The sequence below is a fragment of the Bos grunniens genome, chromosome 26 (assembly GCF_055505025.1).
Source record: "Bos grunniens cultivar Pamir isolate PY7600 chromosome 26, Bosgru_T2T1.0, whole genome shotgun sequence".
Lineage (NCBI taxonomy): Eukaryota > Metazoa > Chordata > Mammalia > Artiodactyla > Bovidae > Bos > Bos grunniens.
Window position 1 is genome coordinate 25,261,467 of NC_141190.1, and position 25,458 is coordinate 25,286,924.

The window sequence follows — 25,458 nt, forward strand, 5'->3', positions numbered from 1 at the left end:
CAGCTGCTCTGAGCATTCAGGGGAGGCGGCTCTGAGCACTGCTGACTCAGTACCTTTCCAGCACAGCCTCCCCAGCAGCCTACCGCTGGGGTGGGGTGGACCCTGGGAGAAGCCGGGGCTCAGGACTGTGGTCAGTAGTCTCCAAAACACCATGGTTATCTCATTATATCCATAAAGAGAGACAGGGTCTGAAAACTTTCTCTGGGTCCTTGGGTCTGTTCCCAAGGCTGATGCATTCCTTACTCCACTCCCCTACAGCAGTCTGGAACCTCAACAGTCAAGTTCATGTCAGGTTGGGCCCAAATCATTTCCTATTTTTCATTTCCACTTGTAAGGATGAGCCCAGGACCTAATCTGTTAGAAGAGGAAATGGGGACTGAGGTGGGTCAATCAATACCATGGTCTGATTGTTTAAAAATTTTTATGTTGCAATCCTCACCCCAAGGTGATGGTATTAGGGGGTGGGGCCTCTAGGAGGTGATTAGGTCATTAGGGCAGAGCCCCGATGAATGGGATTTGTAGCCTGATAGGAGAAGGCAATGGCACCCCACTCCAGTACTATTGCCTGGAAAATCCCATGGACGGAGGAGCCTGGTAGGCTGCAGTCCATGAGGTTGCTAAGAGTCGGACACGACTGAGTGACTTCACTTTAACTTTTCACTTTCATGCATTGGAGAAGGAAATGGCAACCCACTCCAGTGTTCTTGCCTGGAGAATCCCAGGGACGGGGGAGCCTGGTGGGCTGCTGTCTATGGGGTCGCACAGTCAGAAACGACTGAAGCGACTTAGCAGCAGCAGCAGGAGAGGCCTGAGACATCTCCCCTACCCGCTCTGCCAAGTGAGGTTACATGGGGAAGATGGCTGTTTATGTATCAGGAAGGAGGCCCTCGGCAGGTATAGAACCTGACCATGTCAGCACCCTGACACCAGACTTCCAGCCTCCAAAACTGTGAGAGACATTTCTGTTGTTTAGAAGACACCCAGTCTGTGTTAGTCCAAGGGCTTCCCTAGTGGTTCAGACAGTAAAGAATCTGCCTGCAGTGCAGGAAACTGGAATTTGATCCCTGGGTCAGGATGATCCCTTGGACAAGTGAATGTCAACCCACTCCAGTATTCTTGCCTGGTGAATCCCGTGGACAGAGGTCCCTGGGTTGCAAAGAGTTGAGCCTGACTGAGCAGCTAACTCTTTCAGTCCATGTTAGTTTGGTTATAGCAGGTAGTGGTTATAACCCATTTGTCTGAATAGGTTGACAGTTGGGGAAAAAGGCCTCCTTTGTGTGAGACCTAATTCTCTTGATAGAATCTGGCCTTGGTACTCAGAAATGAGAGCAGAGGATGGTCTCCACAATTCTTTGCTTTTAGATACTTCTGTATGTGATGAATTGCCTTTTTCCATTCCTTTAAAATGTCTGTCACATCGATCCTGACCTTTGTTTTCTGCATGTCTATGGCTGGATATACATCTCGTGGATGGAGAAGAAGCTAGGCCTCCCAGTGAGTCATGGGAGGGGGTTCAGGCCCTTCCAAGAAGGTTCACTTACTCTATGTTGTAGAAGGAAGACTGTAAGTGAGTTGCTCCCCACTGCTCCACAGTGCGTGATGCTGGGGTTTCCAATACATATCTACTGAATGAATGAGACGCTTATAGACGGGGTTTGTGGGAAGTCCTTTATTTTTTGCTACCTGCAATTGATAATGACAAGATTTCAACTTCACTAATACTACAGAAATATTGAGTATGGCTTGATGGTGTGACATTTATATAGTGTAAGTGGAAAAATCACTTGTTTTAGAGTCAACATATACACATGCACACACTCATACACACACAACTTGGAGCACACCACTGCCATCTAAAGTGATGGAAAAAAATGTTAAGCACAAGTTGGGTCAGAGTTGGAGTGAGGACATGGAAGGGGGAATAAATCCTCTGAAATGCTTACCCCTGCATGTGGGGCCCCAGCAAACAGAAGGGATAAGTGGGTGGTTAGGCAGATTAAGGGAGAGTAAGGCCTCCCAAGTGGGTTAAGGGTTTGACCAATGAGACTAGTCCTGCAGGTTCCTGTGTCAGGACATAGTTAAGTCTATGGGAACAAAAATTTCAGCAAACTATGGGCTTCCCAGGTGGTAAAGAACTACGGGCTAGTGGTAAAGAACCTGTCTGCCAATGCAGGAGACATAAAAGACACAGGTTCCAGCCCTGGGTCAGGAAGATACCCTGGAGGAGGGCACAGCAACCCATTCCAGTATCCTTGCCTGGAGATCCCATGGACAGGAGCCTGGGGGGCTACAGTCCACAGGGTTGCACAGAATCAGACATGACTGAAGTGACTTAGCACGCACGCATCCAAGATGGAATATCTTGGAATTTCAGCAAGAGCCCGCCCTCCATTGGTCATCCACCTCTGAGCCCAGAAGCTACTGGCAGCCATCTAGGTCTCCTTTGGGTTGGGCTTGGGTGTTCCTACCTTTGTATCTCTAAAGGAGCTTGAAAGATGTATCTTTCCCTCTCTCTCTTTCCAGATAAATAGAGGTGAGGAGAATAAGGAACAGCCAACACATCTTTTTAAATCTTTTATATTGAATTTTAGGCTTACAGAAAAAGTTGCAAAATGGTACAGTGTGTCCATGGAGAAGGAAATGGCAGCCCACTCTGGTATTCTTGCCTGGGGAATCCCATGGATGGAGGAGCCTGGCAGGCTGCAGTTCGTGGGGTTGTAAAGAGTCAGATGTGACTGAAGCGACTCAGTATGCACACACAGTGTCTCCACGTACCAGTTTCCGAACATCCCCTAACATTAATGACTTCATAACCTCGGTGCAATGATCAAGACTAAGACATCAACCTTAGCACAGAACCATCTCTGCTGATACCCTTCTTGGGTTCCGGGGTCCTATCCAGGCCTCCACATTGCATTTGGTTGTTTTCCTGTTCATTTTCTGTACTCCCCAACAATTCCTTAGTCGTTCCTTGCCTCTTAAGACCTTGACACTGACAAAGAGTGTTGTGCTGAGGGCACATCTTCACTTCTGTGCAAAAATACCACTGTGCATTTTTGCCAAAAATGCATAGCCTCAGTCTGATCATGAGAAAACACCAGACAAACCCAAACTGAAAGACAGTCAACGAAACGCTGGCCAACCAATACTACGTGAAAAAACCTTGAGCCTCTGTTTTGTAGTCTATTGGTCCCCAAATAGGGACCAGTGCTTGCTCTGGTAGAAAAATAGGACACTGAACTGGAATTTTAAACACGACCTCATGAGGGAGAGGGCGTGCTTCCGTGCGGCTCTGGTGATAGTCCTGAGCAGTTGGACCTGGGGATTCTGATGTCAGTTCCCTCGTGTCACTCAGAAGCCTCCCAGATGCCTTTCTAAGACGTGGCGCTACCTCCTCTGCCTCTCCCAAAGGCTGGACTAAAGACTCAGTGAGATTATGTAGAGGGGCTTATCAGTTCTCTTGGGATGATTCCCAAGAAGGGACTGTTATTTCTAAACTTCACTGGGGACACAGAGAAATGAGAAACTGGTAGCTCCAGGCAGGCTAGAACCTTATCAACTGGTCAACTCCCAACTCTTCCTGTGTGTGTGTGTGTGTGTGTGTGTGTTAGTTGCTCAGTTGTGTCCAACTCTTTGTGACCCCATAGACTGTAGCTCACCAGGCTCCTCTGTCCATGGAATTCTCCAGGCAAGAAAACTGGAGTGCATTGCCATTTCCTTCTCCAGGGGATATTCCCGACCCAGGGGTGGAACCACTTTCCCTTATTTAGCTGTAATCTTCCTGGGGAACCACGACGGAGAGGAAATATACCAAATTTATACCCCTAACTTTTTCTAGAGGGAGGTGACCTTTACAAGAGGTCCGAAAAGGGGAGATCTTGTAGAACTTTATATATGATATATTCTCATATGATCACCTATTATGTACTGGCCAGTATTCTGGATGCTGGACGTATGTCAATGAACAGAGCAGGCTAAAATCTCTGCCCTGTGGAGGTAACATGCTGGAGGCGCAAGGGGCAGACACTAAGAAAAATAAGTAAATACAGCTATGCTTTGATATCCACGAGGATTGATTCTAGGACCCTGGTAGATATCAAAATCCGTGGATGCTGAAATTCCTTGTATAAAATAGTGTAGCGTTTGCATATAACCTATGCACATCCTCCAGTGTACTTTAGACCATTTAAAATGTACATAGTTGCCAGGTTATGGCAAATTAAAGCTTTGGTCTTTGGAACTTTCTGGATGTTTTTCCCGCCAAATACTTTAGAGCAGTGGTTGGTTGAGTCAGCAGATGCAAAACCTGAAGATAGAGAGGGTTGATTGTAAATAAGTAAATGTTTGGAGGTGATGGAATGCTATCTGTGAATTAAAAATTAAGTCAAAATAATCCTGGATAAAATTTATGTTGGGAGGTAGACAGTCTCTGCTAATAGGCAGGGGTGGTTATAAAGTAACGAATAGCATATATTAGGGGAGGGAAAATGGGTGTTGCCAAATGTCTCAACTGCCTAAGTGTTCTCATTTAAAGTTTCAAATCGGACTCCTCCTTTCTGTAATTAGGCAGTGCATGGAGCTGTTGAAATTCATACCTTTGACCTGGGAAGATGCCTCCTTATCATTCTCTCCTGATCCCCGGCATCCGGGGGAGGAGATGGACGAACAGAAGACCACAGGAGTAATTCGCTCTTGGAATACTAATACCAAGATGATAACTGAGATATGAGTTGCACACATCATTTCATGAAGAAAACTTGTAAGTGTAAAATACACACAAGACTGTTAATTAATAGCCGGAACCGGTGTTTGTGAGAGTGCAGAGGCCGCAGTGCTGAAGTGTGGGGTGAGCAGGTGGTGGAAAGGCTTTGCATACTTTGGTTGTTGGCTTGTAGAAACCAGTGAGTATTGCTCTTGTAGTTGGAAAAAGAAAATCTAAGGAAACACTTAAACAAATGAAGAAAGCAAGGAGGATATTAGGGAATTTCTAAGTCTCCATAGTTTATGTATCTTATCTTCAGATTATTTATTCATTCAGGCAAACACTGATTCTTGTCTTCGTGCGACAGATAGTGCTAAATATCAAGGGGTGAGGGCACATAAAGGTGAGTGAGATTCGATTTCTACCTTCCAGTAGCTTTGTTTTTTAATAAACTATTAAAAATTCAAAAATTGATTTATCTGGTTTACTTTTTCTTTTTAACTGAGCTGAAATGTACACAAGATAAAAATGAACCATTTTAAAGTGAAGGATTCAGCGGAATTTAGTACCTTTACAATGTTGTGTCTTTACCACCTGTTTGTCATTCTACAATATTTTTATCACCTCCAAAAGGCAGTTAACCTCCATTTCCCTGTCCCCTCCAGTCCCTGACAACAAAGAATCTGCCTTCTGTTTCTTTGGATTGAACTATTCTGGATATTTCATATCAATGGAATCATACAAGATGTAATATTTTGTGTCTGGCTTCTTTGGCTCAGTATAATGTTCTCTGGGTTCATCCTGGTTGTAGCATAAATCAGTACTTCATTCCTCTATATGGCTCAATAATATTTCATTGTCTACATATGTCATAATTTTTTATGCATTCATCCAGTGAAGAACATCTGGGCTTCTACCTTTTGGGTGTTGTGAAATGGCACTGTTATGAACATGGGTATACAGATATTTGTTTCAGTACTTGTTTTCAATTATTTTGGATCTGTATCAAATATCCATATCCAAATTTGAAGGGACTTACTTATTTACATTGTAGCTCTAATTAACTTTTTGAGTAACCACCAAACGGTTTTCCACAGCAGCTGAATGCTTTACATTCCCACCAGCAACATACAAGGGTTCCCGTTTTTCCATATCTTCACCAACATTTGTGATTTTGTGTGTATGTGTGTTTTTTTTTTTTAATAACTATCCTAGTGGGTGTGAAATGGTATCTCATTGTGGGTTTTGTTTATAATTCCTTAATGACTAATGATGTTGATTACCACTTAATGTGTGTGTTGCTGCTCATTTCTATATATTCTTAGAGAAATGTCTACTCAAGTCTTTTGCCCACTTTTTAATTGAGTTGTTTGTCTTTGAAAGCTATTGGATAAATAATCTACAAATACTCTTTCCTGTTCTGTAGGTTTCCTTTTCACTTTCTTGATGATGCACCTTGAGGCACAGAGTTGTAAAGTTTTGAAGTCCAATCTATTTTTTTCTTTTTTGTTCATACTTTCACTGTCATATATAGGGATCTATTTCTAAAATTCAGGGTCTTTAAGATTTATCCCTAAATTTTCTTCTAAGTATTTTAGGTTGTTGACACATTTTGATAATATTTGTATATGACGTGAGGCAGAGGCCCAAACTCATTCTTTTGCCTTTGGATATCATGTTGTCCCAGCATGATTAAAAAAATATATTGAAGTATATAGTTGATTTACAATGTTGTGTTAATTTCTGCTGTATAGCAAAGTGATTCAGTTAAATATATATATATATATAGTCTTTTGTGATTTATCACAAAGTATTGAATATAGTTCCCTATACTGTATAGTAGGGCCTTGTTTATCCATTCTACAATATATACAATAGTTTGCATTTGCTAATGTCAAACTTCCAGTCCTTCTCTTCCCAACCCTGCTCCCCCTCGGCAACCACACATCTATTCTCTACGTCTGAGTATATTTCTCTTTCGTGGATATGTTCATTTGTGTTGTATTTTAGATTCCACATATAAGTAATTTCATATGGTATTTGACTTTCTCTTTCTGACTTACTTAGCTTATGTGGTAATCTCTAGGTCATTCATGTTGCTGCAGATGGAATTATTTCAATCGTTTTTATTGCTGTGTTGTAGTCCAATGTGTATATATGTATATATGTGGCACATCTTCTTTATTCATTCATCTGTTGATGAACACTTAGGTTGCTTCCGTGACTTGGGTATTGTAAGTAGTCATGCTGAGAACATTGGTGTGCGTGTATCTTTCTGAATTAGAATTTTCGTCTTTTCCAGGTGTACGCCCAGGAGTGAGATTGTGGGATCATATGGTAGCTCTATTTTTAGTTTTTTAAGGAAACTCCATATTGTTCTTCACAGTAGCTGCATCAATTTACATTCCCACCAATAGTGTAGGAGGGTTCCCTTTTCTCCATACCCTTTCTAGCACTTATTATTTGTAGACTTTTTTGATGATGGCCATTCTGACTCGGTTTTAGAAAAGGCAGAGGAACCAGAGATCAAATTGCCAACATTTATTGGATCATTGAAAAGGCAAGAGAGTTCCAGAAAAACATCAGCTTCTGCTTTATTGACTATAACAAAACCCTTGACTGTGTGGATCACAACAAACTGTGGAAAATTCTGAAAGAGATGGGAATACCAGACCACCTGACCTGCTTCTTGAGAAATCTGTATGAAGGTCAGGAAGCAACAGTTAGAACTGAACATGGAACAACAGACTGGTTCCAAATAGGAAAAGGAGTACGTCAAGGCTGTATATTGTCACCCTGCTTTTTTAACTTATATGTAGAGTACATCATGAGAAACACTGGGCTGGAAGAAACACAAGCTGGAATCAAGATTGCCAGGAGAAATATCAATAACCTCAGATATGCAGATAATGCCACCCTTATGGCAGAAAGCGAAGAAGAACTGAAGAGCCTCTTGATGAAAATGAAAGAGGAGAGTGAAAAAGTTGGCTTAAAGCTCAACATTCAGAAAACAAAGATAATGGCATCTGGTCCCATCACTTCATGGCAAATACATGGGGAAACAGTGGAAACAGTGACAGATTTTAGTTTTGGGGGCTCCAAAATCACTGCAGATGGTGACTGTGGCCATGAAATTAAAAGACACTTACTCCTTGGAAGGAAAGTTATGACCAACCTAGACAGCATATTAAAAAGCAGAGACGTTACTTTGCCAACAAATGTTCATCTAGTCAAGGCTATGGTTTTTCCAGTAGTCATGTATGGATGTGAGAGTTGAACTATATAAAGAAAGCTAAGCGCTGAAGAATTGATGCTTTTTTTTTTTTTTAATTTCTAATATAATTTTATTTTTTAAAAAATATATAAATTTATTTATTTTAATTGGAGGTTAATTACTTTACAGTATTGTATTGGTTTTGCCATACATCAACATGAATCCGCCACAGGTATACACATGTTCCCCATCCTGAACCCCCCTCCCTCCTCCCTCCCCGTAGTACCATCCCTCTGGGTCATCTCAGTGCACCAGCCCCAAGAATTCAGGTTTGATGCAGGATACAGAATTGATGCTTTTGAACTGTGGTGTTGGAGAAGACCCTTGAGAGTCCTTTGGACTGCAAGGAGATCCAACCAGTCCATCCTAAAAGAGATCAGTCCTGGGTGTTCATTGGAAGGACTGATGTTGAAACTGAAACTCCAATACTTTGGCCACCTGATGCGAACAGCTGACTCATTTGAAAAGGCCCTGATGCTGGAAAAGATTGAGGGCAGGAGGAGAAGGGGATGGCAGAGGATGAGATGGTTGGATGGCATTACCAACTCAATGGGCATGAGTTTGGGTAAACTCCAGGAGTTGATGATGGACAGGGAGGCCTAGTGTGCTGCAGTCCATGGGGTCACAAAGAGCTGGATATGACTGAGCGACTGAACTGATTCTGACTTGTGTGAGGTGGTACTTCATTTTAGTTTTGATTTTCACTTCTCTAATAGTTAGCAATGTTGAGCATCTTTTTATGTGCCTATTGGCCAGCTGTCCTTTTTTTATTGTTTTTTTTTTTTTTTTAATTGACCTGTTTGTATAGTTTGGAGATTAAGCTCTTGTTGGTCTCATCGTTTGCAAACATTGTCTCCCATGCCATAGGCTGTCTTTTTGTTTCATTTGTGGTTTCGTTTCCTGTGCAGAAGACTTTAAGTTTGATTAGGCTGCATTTGTTTCTTTTTGCTTTTATTTCCTTTTGGCTTGGGAGACTGACCTAAGAGAACATTGCCCTGATTTATGTCAGAGGATGTTTTGCCTATGATCTCTTCTAGGAGTTTTATGATGTCATGGCTTATATTTAAGTCTTTAGCTATTTTATTTTTGTGTATGGTGTGAGGGTGTATTCTAATTTTATTGCTTTTCATGTGACTCCAGTTTTCCAACATCATTTGCTAAAGAGATTGTCTTTTCTCCATTGTGTTTTCTTATCTCCTTTGTTGAAGACTGATTGACTATAGGTGTGTGGGGTTATTTCAGAGCTGTCTATTCTGTTCCACAGATTCATAGTTCTGTTTTTGTGCCCAAAATATATGCTGTTTTGATTGTGTATGTTGTTACACTTATGTTTTCCACAGATTTGTTAGGTTCTGTTCATTTTTCTTCATTATTTTTTCCCTACTCCTCAGACTAGATAATTTCAGTTTACCTATGTTCAAGTTCACTGATTTCTTTCTTTTCTTTTTTTTACTAAAATTTATGATTAAAACCCTGTAGTAAGTTTTTGGTTTCAGTTATATTATCAGTTCCAGAATTTGCTCAGCACCTTTCTGTGATGTCTGTCTGTTCCTTTTGAAACCTACCTGTACAGAGTGTCATGGACAATAAGAATGCACACAGCTCATGGTTGCTTTTGAATTTTGATAAATGCACACGGCATTGGTACTCTCTTTTGAATGGCGACCACAGTCCAAATGGATGTGACCTCTGTGGCCCTGATGTGATACAGCCTGAAGGACAGCTAGGTGCCCCCTGACCTCTGGTGGGATGAGCATCCATCTAAAATTACAGCCAAGCCTTTGCTAGTGTCTCAGGAAGAAGCACCTCTTTATAGCTGGTCATGAGCCTTTAATATATTACCCTTAAATCATTTAAAACTGGACTAGCCTGAGCAGCAGTGAATATGCCAGTGCAGCTGGGAGCAATCTCGGGCAGGCCCAGCGAGATGGCCGAGATGATCTAATAGATCTTGCTTCCTCTCCAACAGCCTATCACCCCGCCTCTCTCCTCCTTATTAAACCAAAGCTCCCCACTCACAGGAAATAAAACGGCTACCCGATATTTATATATCTTCAGAGTGTAGTGTAATTCAGAAACCAGGGAGAATGGTTTAAAACTATTTATTGAAAATGAGACTGTTTCTTGCATGAAATAATCTTATTGGAAAAGTTACCTTTTCACATCCACGGCACTCGGAAAATCTAGATCATTTGTAAAGCAAAGGGCACAACAGAAATTGATTTTTGTTGGCATGAGGTTGGTCTTTGTACTTTGATTAGTGGCTTGAAGCTGGTGAGTCATGTGATGTTCTGATATTTTGGGGGAGGGTATTCAGACTGAGATCATAAGCCTTTTTGACCTTGACTTTGAGCAGAGTATTGCGGGAAGTCTTATGTCACCCCTAAGTCTCTGGCTGTTTGCAACCTTATGCTATCTTTTGGATTAATCTCTCGCATTAAGCAGGCCTCTTCCCTCCCTCACTGTGACATTCCTAGACTCTACAGTTTTGGATGGTTTTGTAACATCTACAGGGGAAAGCCCACATCCGTCATTCTAGCCTTCTTGCTCCTCTAAGCTCTAACTGGATCTGACTTCACTTTCAGCCTTCTTGCTCTCTTGCCTCCATGGTGTGAACCCTCTGCTACCTTCACCCTCTCTCGCTGCTCAGCATAACTCTGGGCACATCTCACCTACTTCAGGATTCAAGCTTCTGTGTGGCCTGTGTGCTCTGAGATATCTACTCCTTTTCCAGGTATGTGTCCAAGGTGGTCTCAGAAGCTCCACCCTACCCCCTGTTGCCTACCAGTGGAGCTTCTCAGCTCTCTACAAGCTCAGTATCCTCTGAAATTGACATTGTACCTGCCATCAACTCAGCATAGATCAAGTACCCGAAATATCTCGTGTTGATGGTGTGTACATTGACCTCATGGAAATTCAGTTTTACCTGCTGGAGAGAGGGAGAAGAGGAGAAGGATGGGAAGAAAGGTTTTGTGTGTGTTAGTTGCTTAGTTGTGTCTGACTCTTTGCAAACCCATAGACTTCAGCCTGCCAGGCTCCTCTGTCCATGGGATTTCTCAGGCAAGAATACTGGAGTGGGTTGCCATTTCCTTTTCCAGGAAAGAGTTTACTTACCCCCAAATTTATATATTGAGGCCCTAACCACAACACCTTAGAATTTGACTGTATTTGGAGATAGGGCCTTTAAAGAAATGATTAAGATAAAACGAGGCTGTTTAGGTGGGCTTAATCCAGTCTGACTGGTGTCCTTACAAGAAGAGGTAATTAGGCAGACATCTGTAAGCTAAGGAGAGAGGCCTCGGGAGAAACCAAATCTGCCAACACCTTGATTGTGAATTTCCAGCCTCCAGAACTTTGAGAAAATAAATTTCTATTATTTAATCCACCCAATCTGTAGCATTTTGTTCCAGCAGCCTGAGCAGACTAGTACACTCACTGCCCTCTCTAAATTAGTTCTCCCAAAGCAGAACCATCTCCTACTCATCCAGGTTTCCCAGGGAGTTCAAATGCAGAAGCTGTCTCTGGCTTCTGTGGTCACTTGAGATATGGTCATCCAGGGAAAGAGGGGAGAACCAGAGAGAAGAGGCTTGGAGAAGAGGGTGCATCCTCCATTTACATGGATGGAGGAGGGGAGCAAAGCCAGAGAGGCTGAAGAAGAACCAGGAGAAAGGTCTCAGAAGCTAAGGAAAGGGTTTCAAGAACAACAGGGAGATCATCAACGCCAAGTGCTGCAAAAGGTCAAGCTGGACAAGACATGAGAAAAGGCTTCGGGATAGGTAGTTAGATGGCAGGTGGGTGAACCCAGGGAAGCAGGGCTGGTTTGGTTGCCAGAGGTGAAAAAGAGAGTGAATGGTGAGAGAATGTTGAAATGGCTGTAGACCAGATTCTTAGTCTTGACCCTACTGACATGTTGGACTGGGTAACACTTAGTTGTGGGGGGCTGTCCTGGCTATGGTGGATGTTTATCAGTATCCGTGGCCTCAGATCATCAGATGTCATTAGCAACCCGCCCACCTCCAGCTGTGACAATCCCAAAGGTCTGCAAACATTGCACAATGTTCCCTGGGGGCAACATTGCCCCTCAGGGAGAGGTTGAGAATCACTCTGTACACCGGCCTTCTTCCAAATTAGTTGCCCTGGAGATGCTCCTGTGAAAAAAGGCTGCATGGTCATTGTCAAACACAGGTGGACAATGCTGGCGGAAACAGGTTCATCCGCTGTAGGAACACTCAGAGCCTTATGACACCAAGATGCACTGTAGCTCTCTTTCACACTGTGAAAGACTAGCTTGGAAGCAGGGATACCTGAACATTTTTATACGACAGTGTTACATGGACCGCAAGGAGTGTTCTGGCGAGTATACTTTGGGAGACACTACTACAGACAGTGTTTAGGGGAAGAAGTGACCTAACGTGCCCACCGTCACTCAGGTAGTCAGCCCTGGAGGGCAGAAGGGGACCTAGACTGTTTCTGCGGTCAATCCCAGTGCTTCCCTCTCCACTTTCACTAGGAGCTCACAACCCCTGCCGGCCCCATCTCGCAGCACAGGGCACATTCACCCCTGACTCCGCATGGGCCAAAGCTGAGATGGTTTCCCTTCACCTCTTCTCAGGCACTCAGAGGGCCTCAGGCTCTCCACAGGCGGGTTACATTCAGGGGTCTCTCCAGCTCATCGAGCCAGGGTGACACTTAGGAGCGGGTTCCAGCGAAACCTGTAGGCTCAAAGGACGGAGCATCTGAGCAGGAAGGCTGCGTCCCCACAGGGCTCTCGTTTGGACGGGGCACCGTCGGGGACAGGGCTGTTCTGTTTGCCACCGAACCAACGTTTACTGAAAGCCTTCTCTGTGGGGTCTCCCTAATTCTCTGCCTTTCGATTCTCTCTTCTAGCAAAGAAAAGGGTTCATGTAAGAATCTGTCAGACTCTGCCCAGCAGCAACTTCTGTTTTGTTCTTCCCTCTGCAAGGGCCAGGCAAAGCCCCATCAAGGCAGTGATGTCAGGGAACAGGCACTGACAATGAATGAATGAGTTCTAACCAAAAGTTCTGAAAGAAGAGGGGGATCCAGCCTGGATTTTTCTCTCTCTTATCTTATGGGTTGGCTTTTAATGAGGGATTGCTTATTTGCTCTTTGGGAACTTTATTTATTATGAGTTCTGTGTGGCAAGCACTTTTTGAGGACAGTGGGGAAAGCAGTGAGGATGAGGGTTGAGGGTGAGGCAAGGGAAAGTCGAGGTCTTTTGAAAGCATAGATTACTTCTCAGCAGCTCGCAGGGATGAGCCCTCGGAGAGCCAGGGTTCACTGCTGTAACTTCCCTCCATTATGGACTGAGAGTCCTCTCAAGGCCTCCGCTCTGTGTAGGGGCACCCCAGGGTGACCAGCTCAGAGCACCTGCTTGACTCTGGGTGATGCAGTCAAGGTGAGTGCCACTCTGCCTTCTGAGGCAGCACCTCCAGGTTCCTGGCCTGCAGATCAGAGCATCCTGCAGGGAGTCCTAAAACAGGCCTTCTCCCCAGTGTCTCTGTCAGACACAGAGAGGCAGCTTGACAATTCTCCCATCCATCTGTGACAAGCCATTGGTACCCTGTGCCTGGGGTGGACTTCTGATCTCAGCATGGGGCTTACTGATGATCCGAAGTCTGCCGTTCTCACCGAGAGCCAGCGGGACACGGTCAGATCACTGTTTGAACATGACAAAGGGATGATCTGTGCTCATGCTTATCCCGTGGTTTCAAAGGCAGCTGTCTAATGTGTAAGAGCGCAGAGACATTACAGAGAACAAACGATCTGGTGGAGACTAGAAGTGATGGGCACCACCATGATTTGCTACCTAGTAGACAGACTTTATTTTTTATGGCTCAGGTGCATAGCTTTAAAAGACTCCGAAACTGTAGGTAAGATTTGGAAAGTCTCAACTGTGCTCCACATTTGTGAAGTAGTCCCCTATGCTGGTGACATTTTTGTAAGAAGATGGTCTCCTTGTCATCACCAGATTGTCCCTTAAATTAGTTGAGGCCTGGGGGCCTTAAATTAAAAGCAAGAAATTACAATGCAGCAGATTGAATTTAGGTTCATGTGCTGTGTTTGAAATACATGAGCGGCTGTTGAAAACATAATTTTAAATGAATAGTGGGTTCTTTATGCAGCACCCCCCAAATGTCAGATTATTTGCATTGAAAGCCCAGTTTCCACCCAGTTAGTGCTGTGAAAAGAAGGTCTTTCCGTCCCTTAACCATTACCATGGCTCTCTGTCCAGGCCAGCTGGACCTGGCAGGGCCACCCTGGAGCCTGTGCTGATGCCAGTCCACCTGCTGGAAACTATTCCTAAGTCAGACAAGGCGGATCTAGCCCTTTGGGGTCCCATCCCCCTCTTGGCCATCAGCAAGAGAGGTGCTCAAGGAGGAGTGAGAACTGGAAATCTTTACCAGCCTAGGGCTCAGGATCCTCCCTTTCTTCCTGGTCCGAGTCTCAGGGTGCTTGGAAGGCAACATTAAAGCCTACTGCTTCATCCTGCATTGTCAGTGAGGCTGTGCTTTCTGGGCAAGGGTCCACTCCTTCATGCAGCAATTTTTAACCCTGGATGCATATCAGGGGGCTTCCTGGGTGGTGCCAGTGCACGAGAAAAAGAGATGTGGGTTCAGTCCCTGGGTTGGGAAGATCCCTTGGAGGAGGGCATGGCAACCCATTCCAGTATTCTTGCCTGGAGAATCCTAAGGACAGAGGAGCCTGTGAGCTGCAGTCCATAGCGTGGCAAAGAGTCAGACACGACTGAAATGACTTAGCATGCACACATGTATATTGGGAGCTTTGGAAAAATACTGATGCCCAGGCCCTTACCCCTAGAAAGTTCAATGTAATAGCTCTGGGATGGGTCCTGAGGACTGATTGTGTGTGTATGTTTGTGTGTGTGTATGTGTGCATAAGCTTCTCAGTTTATTCTAATGTCCAACCAGAGTTAAGAACTGTTGGTTTGAGGGAAAAGGTTATCCATTTTCACTGTTAGAAGCAGGCATGTTTTCTTTATTCAGTTTAAGCAATGTGATGGGCAGACAATGCAAAATTAGCTGTGCACAGAGGGATTTCAAGACTCTAGGCACTTACGACAAAGTGAGCCATGACCTTTTCCCACTGTAGTCAAAATAAGAGAGATGAAAAAGCTCAGGCTTACAGAGGACAAGAATAGGGTCTTTAGGGGCTTGGGCAGGACTAGAAAGTAAGCAGCTTCAGAGCTAGAGGCTTGTAGAGTTGCACACATTTCCTCAAAGTCAAATTCATTTATTCCTTCAAATTCACTCACTCTCAGTCATGCACTGCCTATTTCTTAAGTACCTGTTGGTGTCCAACAGTTTAATAAGTTCCAGGGGTGCAAAGATGAATATTTTAAAGTTAGGGGCTCTAGACGTATTGGAAACACAGGAGATTAGGGTTAGTTTTCTTAATCACAGATTCTTGGCTTTTCATCTGGGCAAATGCCAGAACCCAACATCTGCCCTTGAATTTCCCCAGGACGGTGACAACACCACCTGCCCCCTCCCCCCGCCGCCCCAACCACCACCACGACCTTTCTGCTTCACCACTTGCAACAGCTTGCTGCTGACGTTTTCTCCAGGACGTTTCTGTATGACGATGAGTGGCATATGGGCACCTCTTTGTCAGACACACATCACCCCCAATCCATCCTCCTCCCCATCCTGCCTGACTCATTCGGTGATTCCAGAAAACTCGTATGAATAGCAAGGGTGTGGGGACAGGAGAAACGTTTAGAATATATCAAGGTTGAATGCTGGAATACACACACACACACACACACATACATACATACATACATACATACATACATACATACATACATACATATATTCAGTAGATCCAGTACTCAGTCTCCATCTCATGGTTACTTCACACTTACTTGGGTGGTTGGGCTGGAGTTATTACCCTTATTTTAGGAAACAGGAATCTGAGACTCAGATGCTGGCTGGAAAGGATTTTGATCTGGATTCCTCCCCCTGTGGATGGTGGATATATATATATCCACCATAGAGATCTATCTATCTATATCTATCTATCTATCTATATCTATCTATCTATCTATCTATCTATCTATCTATCTATCTATCTATCTATCTATCTATCTATCTAGGATTGGTACCTGAAAGTACTTCCCTCCCCAGCTTGAAGCTCCCCATTGTAGAGACCCCAGAGCAGCCTTCTCCTTCTCCAAAAGCAACAGAAAAGCCTACCTTCTTATGGGCACATCTCAGTCGGCTAACTAGCTGTGACCACAAGAGGGCACCAAAGAGTTTCCATTACTTCCGCCTGCCTTACTTTTCTGCTGCGTAGTGAATAGGGACACGGTTAGAAAATACCGTGAATTTAGAAAAAGGGATGATGTTGGGAGGTAAGGCTTAAGCCCCAGGTAGAAAACGTGACTAGAGAGCAGAGATGATGCACTTAGTTTCTGCTTTGGTTGGAGAAGTGGGCAAGTGCTACTGGGCAGTGTAGATGTCTGATCACTATCAGGACGACTGTGAGCACGCGCCCGGGGAATGCTTCCATTCTCCCTTAAGAAGCACAGGAAGTTGGAGAGTAACATACAATATATGAAGGAGGCATTTGTTCATGGAGAGTGTGGTAGGACGTTAAGCATGAAGGGTGAGCTGAGGATTAGCAGGACTACGTGGATCACAGGAGGGAGTCCGGATTTTATTTCAAGTGCTGGGAGAGTCACTGGGGACATCAATCCAGGGAGGGAGTGGTGTACTTGTTCCACTGTCTCCTCTGGAGGACGGGAAGCTGGGGCATGGGCATGGACGCATCAGAGAGGCTGATTCCGGAGACACTGGGGTGGGGAAGAGAGCACGTGCGCGCGGGACCTCTGTGGGAGTCAGAATCTGCAGGATTCACTGGTGGATGGTTAGGGGGATGAGCGAGCGCAGGGCGTCAAAGATGACGCTCCCGCCTGGGTCTGGATCTGGATCTGTGCCCTGGCTGGGTGGGTACTTAGTCCCTCAGTCGTGGCCAACTCTTTGCGACCCTATGGACTGTAGCCTAGGCTCCTCTGTGCATGGGATTCTCCAGGCAAGAATATTGAAGTGGATTGCCATGCCCTCCTGAAGGGGGTCTTCCAAACCCAGGGATCAAACCCAGGTCTCCCGCATTGCAAGCAGGTTCTTTACTGACTGAGCTACTAGAGAAGCCCTGGCTGGGTGGGGATGAGATTTATTGTGGAGAAGGGCTGTGGGAGGGTGAAGCTGGGCAGAATGTGGGGCTTATGGCTGACCCCTGGGGTTGCAGACAGGGCTGCCAGGTCCTCTGATCAGAGGGTTCTGGGTGGTTCTGGGTGCAGGGAATGGGGGCTGGAGTGTGAGTAAAGGCAGGACAGAAGGTCTGAGGGGCTCATTAGCGGCTAAATGTGGTCATGAGCTGAGGATCAAGAGGCTGAGCGAGGGGTCTTATTGAGAGGAGAGACCTAGCTGGAGGGAGGAGAGGGGTGCAGACAGAGTGAGGCAGGTGGCTATAGATTGACAGGGAGGTCTCCCCAAGGATAGATGGGGAACCTAGGGAAACCTTCCTGGGGCCCTTTCGATGGGCAGTGTTCTCTGTCCTCCTCCCAGACTGGCCCTTCTGGGGCAGAATAATCTCACATGTAAGCACTTGAAGGGGGGTCTGGAAGCGAAGCTTTGCATCTGCATCTGATTTGTTCTGGATGACCAACCAGGCAGCTTTGGACAGAGCAGGGATCCTCTTGGATGGTGATGAATTCTAACTCAAGTAGGTGCTAAAATGCTGAACCTGCTTATACTTCAGAAAAACAGGGTGTGAGAACAGGAGGCCTAAAAGGAGGAAGCCAGAAGTTATTTCTGGGCCCTGAGATTTGCAGAGTGGCTTCAGAAAAAGGAAGGCACAGGGTTGTTCTGTTCAGACAGAAAAAAAAGCCTAAAAAGAAAATAGGATGGGAGATTATGTGGAGATGGGAGTGTTAGGGCCTCCTTAAACCAGACCCTGCTAAAACCTGTCCAGTCAGCAGGAAGGACACATCCACGGGCTGCCCAGGCTCACCCTGTGTGTCTGGTGGAGTCTCTGTTACTCTCCATTCTGCAGAAGTCTGCTGGCCTTTGTTCCTTAATGTCTGTGGGTGAGGAATAAAATCAAGGTCCCCATCAGAGCCTGGGCCCTGAATGGCCCTCTGAGCACTTAGCTATCTTGATCCCCTGAGTCAGTGGTGCTGGCCCTACCACTGCAAGGGTGATTTCAATCTGCCCATCTTAGCTCCTTTCTTGGGTGGTTATGGGGGTGCTCCTTGTGTTCTTCCTTTGCCTTACCTTAAATCTGTTGGGGAAAACCACAGTCAGAAATTGGTGACTCAGGCAAGTAAAGAGTCTGTGTGTAATGTAAGAGTCATGGGTTTGATCCCTGGAGGGGAAGATCCTCTGGAAAAGGGAATGGCTACCCACTCCAGTATTCTTGCCTGGAGAATCGCAAGGACAGAGGATCCTGGCAGGCCATAGTCCATAGGATCACAAAGAGTTGGACATGACTGAGCGATTAACACTTTGACTTATCCTGAGAACACTTGGTAAGATGTGAGCAGGAAGCAGACCCCTGGGAAATGGGAAGTGGATTTAAGGTGCTGTTTCGAGCAGGGAACAGGGACTGGGATAGGGGCTCCAGAGGAGAAAGCAGAGCCACCGGCAGCTTCCTAAGGGGTCAAAAAGCTGGGGTGTCCTCTGTAGGTACCTGGGAGGGCTGTCCTCTCCCTCCTACTAAGGTCACCTTGAAGCAGGCTGTGTTTTGCCCACCTGAGTGGGACAGAGATGGAGAATGAAGAAGGACAGAGGCATTTTGCACCAGAAGGATGCCCCAGGGACTCTAAATAGCCATCCTGTAGTGATGTCGGCTGCTCCCAAAATAACGGAGTGCACACATCACTGCAAAAGACGTTTTTCAGGAGAATGTCATCTCCGTTCAAGCTAGCTAGGGCCATTGTGTACCCAGAGAGGAAGCAAGATAGATAAATATTTGGGGGAATGAGTGTGTGGGAGAGATGAGCTGTCAGGGCGAGTGAACATTAGGTAGAATGGATTGCGTTTTCTTTCAGCTTTCCCCTAGCTCAGTAACAAGATCGCTCCTGGGTCTGGGTTTCCTGGTACGCATCTCCCCAGTGCCATTCATATTCATTGAGTTCCTTCCAATCATTGTCACTTGGGGAAGGAAAGGTGGGCAGAGAGCGGGAGCACATTTCCTCTGGGGAAGCGGGGAGAGGAGGTGGGTCTTGCCTTAAAGACTCATGATCTGTCAGTTGTCCCAACGTTAGACACAGAGCAGACAGGTGAAGGGAAAGAGTGTGCAAGTCAGTGAAAGTTTCAGCTGCCCAGTCATGTCCGACTCTTTGCGACCCCGTGGACTGTAGCTCTCCAGGCTCCTCTGTCCATGGGATTCTCCAGACAAGCATGCTGGAGTGGGTAGCCAATCCCTTCTCCAGGAGATCTTCCTGACCCAGGGATCAAACCTGGATCTCCCATGTTGTAGGCAGATTCTTTACCGTCTGAGTCACCAGGGAACCCCCGTGTATGTCAGGTGCTCCTTTTATTTAAAGGGCACGAGGAGTCGAGAATGTTTGAGTCAGATCGTAAGTCTCAGACACATGGGGGATTTCAAACCATTTGTTAATCTTTGTCAGGTAACCTTTTGGATCCTTGCTAACTTTCCTGGCCTGGTTATTTATTTTCTTGTTGCTGGTGTTTGGTCATTAAGTTGTGTCTGACTCTTCCAAGTGCACCCCGTGGACTGCAGCACACCAGGCTCCTCTCTCCATGAGATTTCCCAGGCAAGAGTACTGGAGTGGTTTCCACTTCCTTCTCCATTGTTTATTTTTATTGACGTCTAATTCACACACCATAAAATTCACCCACTGTGCATGTACAATTCAATGAGTTTTAGTAAATGTAGAGCGTTGTACAGCTACCCCTGCAAACCTGTTTCAACACAATGTTGTTTTCATCATCTTGTTTCTCTGAATGATTACCTCCCCAGATTATTAAAGGAGATTGTAAGGTTTGGGACAAAGCTGCACAGCCATTCTTAGGAGAAGAGTGAACCTAAGCCATGGAGGTGGTGGAGCAGCATGGATGGAAATGTTCCCTCTGGGAAGGAACAATGTGTTTGAACCTTATCACAGGAATCATCACATCAGCAGTAACTCAGTGAGCTGGGTGGCCTTGTTATTCCCGTTTTACAGATGGAGAAAACAGAAGAGGCTGAGTCGCTTGTACAAAGTGTCACTGCCAGGGAGTGGCTGAGCTGGGATTTGAACCCGTACCTGTCTGCCTGCAGAGTCTGCATGTTCAAACTGCTATAGTGGGGGGCATTGAAGACTCCAGTCTAGAGCATAGACTGAACTGTAAGATGATGACCTAAAATGCATCAGATCCTGACTGCACACTCAAAACCTCTAATTCTGTGACTCTTATCCAAGTTGTGTCTATTAAAGAGGAAAATTAGCTTCTGCCCCTAATTGATTCTAATTCTCCCCCACCCCCGGGTTCACTGTCATTTTGGCCACACTTGGAAAGATGAACACTAACCACTAGAATTTGCTCTCTGAGGATCCTGCTCTGACTCTCAAGCGGGAGAAGGCACCCGATGTCTGGTTCCTTCGCCTGCGCTGAGGAATAAAGGAACCTGAAAATACACTGCCATTTCAAAAAGAGCCTGCCTGCCACAAAGGTAATAGTGTTTGATGATGCCACTATCTTTCTTTCTCCCTTTCAAAATCAATCTTTAGATGGTCGGCCTGAAAACCAGGAGCCACCATCTTCTAAAGGTATGCCAGGGGTCAGAAACAGGATGCTACACAACACTTAGCATGTGAAATATGAGTTATCTGTGCGGGCATATATGAAAAGAAAGGAAAACCTAACAACAGCCGTCCTGTTGAGTTTTGAAATGTAAATGTTTGCTAATGGTTTGCCGAAGAAGACAGCTTCACTTGGGCTGAGAGCTGTGTGTAAAGAAGCATTAAAATGCATCATTTGCTCAGGGCTAAAAGTCATCAGCTTGTGATATTAATGCCCTTTAAAAAATAATTTGTCGGCATGAAATCAGAGCATGCCTTGTGCAAAGCATTGGCTCTTGTCAATTTCCTCATGGATCTACTGAATTGTAATTGCATTTAGATCTTGCCCAGAATGAAAGAGTTCTCTCTCTCTCTTTTTATTTTTAATCTCCACCTCTTTGTGTGTGCGTGTGTGTGCGTGCGTGTGCGTGTATGTGTGTGTGTCTGCTGGAAGACAGCCAAGGAGGTTAACTAATTTCATCTAGGGTAAAGGACCCCTGCCCTGCAGGCTGGAAACGTGCTGGGCAATAGATGGTCACAGGTTTTTACTGCTGCTCCTTCTCCATCCTCAGCTCTCAGTTTCCCAGTAGGGCTTATGGGGGTGATTGCTGGGAAACGATAAAGGCTTAGGGGCTCCTGTGACGGCATCCACACAGATCGGCTATCTTTATTAAGGCTGCTCTGGCTACAAGTGACAAAAACCTTCCTCAAACTGGCTGAGGCAGCAAAAGAGGACATAGGAGTGTGACTCACGGCAGCCAGGGACCCAGGGACAGGAGGTGAAAGTTTATCACACCTGGAAACAGGCTCAGTGGTACCAAGACTCTTATCTCTCTGGGGAGTGTCTGGATTGGGCTGTGGCCTCAGACTGCTCCTGGTATGGGGGCTGCATGGTGGTGGGGGGTGGAAGGGGAAATAGAGGGGCAGATGAAGAGGTTGATTCTATGGAGCACCGCCTCATCTGAAGCAGCCCCACTTCTCCTGTGGCATGCCATCTGAGATAACGATTCTGTTATGAAGAAAGAAATTGAAGATGACTGGGGCAGTTAATTCCTTGGCCTCCTCACTGATGCTATGGTTTTGATGCATCAGCCTGCAGGAGACATCCGTGAAAAGCATTCCAGTGACATAATATGAGCAGCAGACACCTGCCCCACCAGACAGTCACCTCTCCACTGTGTGGTCGTTCGTGCAGCTGCCCCGAGCACCTCTGCTGACCTCCCGTGAAGTGCTAGGGTAACACAGATGAGTCACAGCACCGGCCATCACGGTGCTTCTTATCTAGTGATTCTGGAAGCCTGTGTGTTCCTACGGGTGGGATTTATCATCTAGGGCAGCTAGGCTTTTCTGTTTTCTTTCTTAATTTTTTTTTTATCAGGTTCCTTAAAATATACCCCTGAGTCAGGGAAGATCCCCTGGAGAAGGGAATGGCTACCCATTCTGGTATTCTTGCCTGGAGAATTCCATGGATTAGAGGAGCCTGGCGGGCTACAGTCCATGGGGTCACAAAGAGACACGATTAAGCAACTAACACTTCACTTTCAAGATATGTATACACATGCATTTATTTGATTCATTCTCTCAACACATGTTTATTGAGTGCCTACCAGAAGTTCTCCTATCTGTGGATGGAGCAGTGAACAAAATAGAATCCAAGCCTGCCCTCATGGAACGTGTGATCTTGCTGGGGAGATGGTAGTGACTGCTCTGCTTTTGGTCCCATTGGGGGAACAATAGGAAGACTGCAGAATCAGCCTTGGAAAAACAATATCTCCAGGAAAACTAGGAGACCTGTGGTTTCCAGCAGCCTGGTGAGGACAGAGCCATGTGTGCTGGGCACAGGTGGACATGGGGTTTACCCTGCTGCTGGAGACTGGAGTCCCGCTGCCATTCTGGAGTCCTTGTGTCCCCAGGTCCTGGGTGAGGTCTGGTGTGGGTGCATCTCCTGATGGAGCTGGGGTCACCTGTGCAAGGCCCTGTAGCCTGGAGCCTAGTGGAGTGTGCATGACTCCAGGTTCCTGTAGAGGAAATGGTGCTTTCTTATCCAAGAATGCAGTGTAGAAAGTGATGGGCAGCCAAAACGTCTGACCATTTCCCTTCAGCAGAGCATGTTTCCAAGATTCTGTTTGTTTCCAGAGCGTGTTCCTGGGGCTCTGGATAACCTCTCTAGACCCTGAGCAGTAGGGGAGCTGTAGATCAGGGCAGTCGTGTGTTACCAATTCTGGTTCCATCTCCCAGGCACTTCTGTCTTTAAGCCTTGGTGGTTTAGGGTTGTCGTCTGTGTGTGTGTGTGTGTGTGTGTTTGTGTATGTGTATGTGTGTGTGTGTGACTGGATGACAAGCAAGGTGCATGGAATACAGAAAAAGGCAAGGAGAGTCTTTTACACTCTTGGGTCTGCCTTCTTTCCTAGGTGAGGAGTGGGGAGGAAACTTAGTATAGTGCAGGAATTAGGAGCTATTTCTAGAAAGAGCAGACTAGGGTCCCAGTCTTGGGTCTGAGCTTTGCCTCCCTAGAGTTTCTGGGCAGGAACCAGGTAGTCATGTCAGGGAGCCCTGAGAGGCAGAAGGGAGACAGAAGAGCTTGCTGGACCAGGGCTCTTCATCCACTTAGCAAAGTAGGCATGTTCTATGCCAGTGGTCCCCAACCTTGTTGGCACCAGGGACCACTGTCATGGAAGAAAATTTTTCCACGGACTGGGCCAGGTGGGGTGAGGTTGGGATAGTTTGGGGATGGTTCAAGTGCATTACATTTGTTGTGTACTTCTCTTATTATTACATTGTGATAGATAATGAAATAATGATGCAATTCATCATAATGCAGAATCAGTGGGAGCCCTGAGCTTGTTTTCGGGCAGCTAGATGGTCCCATCTGGGGTGATGGGAGACAGTGACACCTGAAGTGTGTTGCTATGTCCAGGCTACTCTGTAATCTCATTGCTGTCACTGCAGAAAGCCCTGCTTCACAAAAATCGGATGTTGGAAGTGGAAGTAGGCTTTTCAGTGCTTTTGTGGCAAGCTCAGGATATTCCGCTTTGACTTTAATCTGTGGAGATTTGAAGCTGTCTCAAACACACCCTAAACCTAACCCTAATCTGCTGTGTGACTCGGTTCCTAACAGGCCACCAACTGATATTGGTCCATGGCCTGGGGGTTGGGAACCCCTGTTCCATGCAGCTGTCTCCACAATGCTCTCTCTCATCTGGTTTTTCTGGTTCAGAACAACAGGTAGGCTTATGGAGGGGTAGGAAGAATTTGCATGTGGCTTGAGATGTAATGAGCTGTAAGACTCTCTCCCTTTACTGCCACCTGCCAGAGCTTTCCAGCTGCTGCTGCTGCTAAGTCGCTTCAGTCGTGTCCGACTCTGTGTGACCCCATAGACAGCAGCCCACCAGGCTCCCCTGTCCTTGGGATTCTCCAGGCAAGAACACTGGAGTGGGTTGCCATTTCCTTCTCCAATGCATGGAAGTGAAAAGTAAAAGTGAAGTCGCTCAGTCGTGTCCGACTCTTCACGACCCCATGGACTGCAGACTACCAGGCTCCTCCGTCCATGGGATTTTCCAGGCAAGAGTACTGGAGTGGGGTGCCACTGAGCTTTCCAGGGCCAGTGCTAAATCCCTTGTGATCAGGGAGCTTGGGGTGACCCATTTGTTAGAGTTGGTGATCACGGCGGTTGGAGGTGGGCAGGAAGGTGCACCCCCCCTCCTACTAGGAAAAGGCAGTTACTAATAGAAGTCCCAGAAGAAAATCATGGGTGAGAGGGTCTCATGGGTGCTGGAACTGGGGACAGACAGCTCTCAATAGAAGTAGCAAGGCTGTGGGCTACTAGAGGGTGGGCTGCTTATCTGACTTATCTGGCTGCTTCTCTGACACATGGCAGAGTGTCTCACAGGGTGAATGATGGATGAATGGATGGCCACAGCATACAGCGCACCCACCCAGTCAGGCTTCTGGCTCCTGCTTCCCCTCCCAGGACCCTCTCCCTCACCCAGTGAACTTACGCTAATAATACCTGGTGTTCAACCTGCAGGAAATTGCCTACTTAACCAGGGCACCCATGAAGAGGTCCTGCTGAATGTATTCTTTTTCTCAAGGGGGTTTGAGTTTTTAAAGATGATAGTGAAGAGAGGGCAATGCTTTATCCAGGTTGGTAATTTTCTAATGCAATTTTCTCTACCTGTTTCCTCAAGATTTTAACTAATGTTCTGTAAAACTTTTGATTAAATCTTTTGTCAAGTGAATTTGAAAAACCTTGGCCATATCTGCAGCTCTTTCCTGAAGATTGAAAATGTACCAAAGGCTCTGAAACATCTTGTGGTTTAAAAATAACCCGTTTAATTGAAAAAACAACAACAACAACAGTATTCTTGAAGTAGGGTTTACATGCAATAAAATTTGGTCATTTTAAGAGTGCAGTTGAATGAGTTTTGATGAATGTATATACTTACTAACCAGTAGCACAATCAAGATATAGGACATTTCCATCAGTCGCCGAAGGTCACTCATAACCCTTTGTAGTCAATCTGTTTCCCCAGCTCCCAACCCTTGGCAACCAGTGGTTTATTTTTCTTTAACTATAGCTTTGCCTTTTCTAGAGATTCACATAAATAGAATTGACAGTAAGTAGTCTTTTGTGTCTTTGGTTTCCTCCCC

At 45.7% G+C, this 25,458-nt stretch overlaps 1 long non-coding RNA gene across 9 annotated transcripts in view; it reads left to right on the plus strand.

Moving 5' to 3' along the window:
* The window catches only part of LOC147344286 (uncharacterized), a 48,934-nt gene that overhangs the window by 5,345 nt on the left and 18,131 nt on the right, over positions 1 to 25,458 (plus strand). For 5 of the 9 annotated variants that reach the window (XR_015155859.1, XR_015155861.1, XR_015155856.1 and 2 more), the window contains exon 2: positions 4,567 to 4,759. The exons of 1 other annotated variant lie outside the window; for it this stretch is intronic. This is a non-coding gene — a long non-coding RNA (uncharacterized LOC147344286). 3 more of the 9 variants (XR_015155862.1, XR_015155863.1, XR_015155858.1) reach the window with 3 other exon arrangements.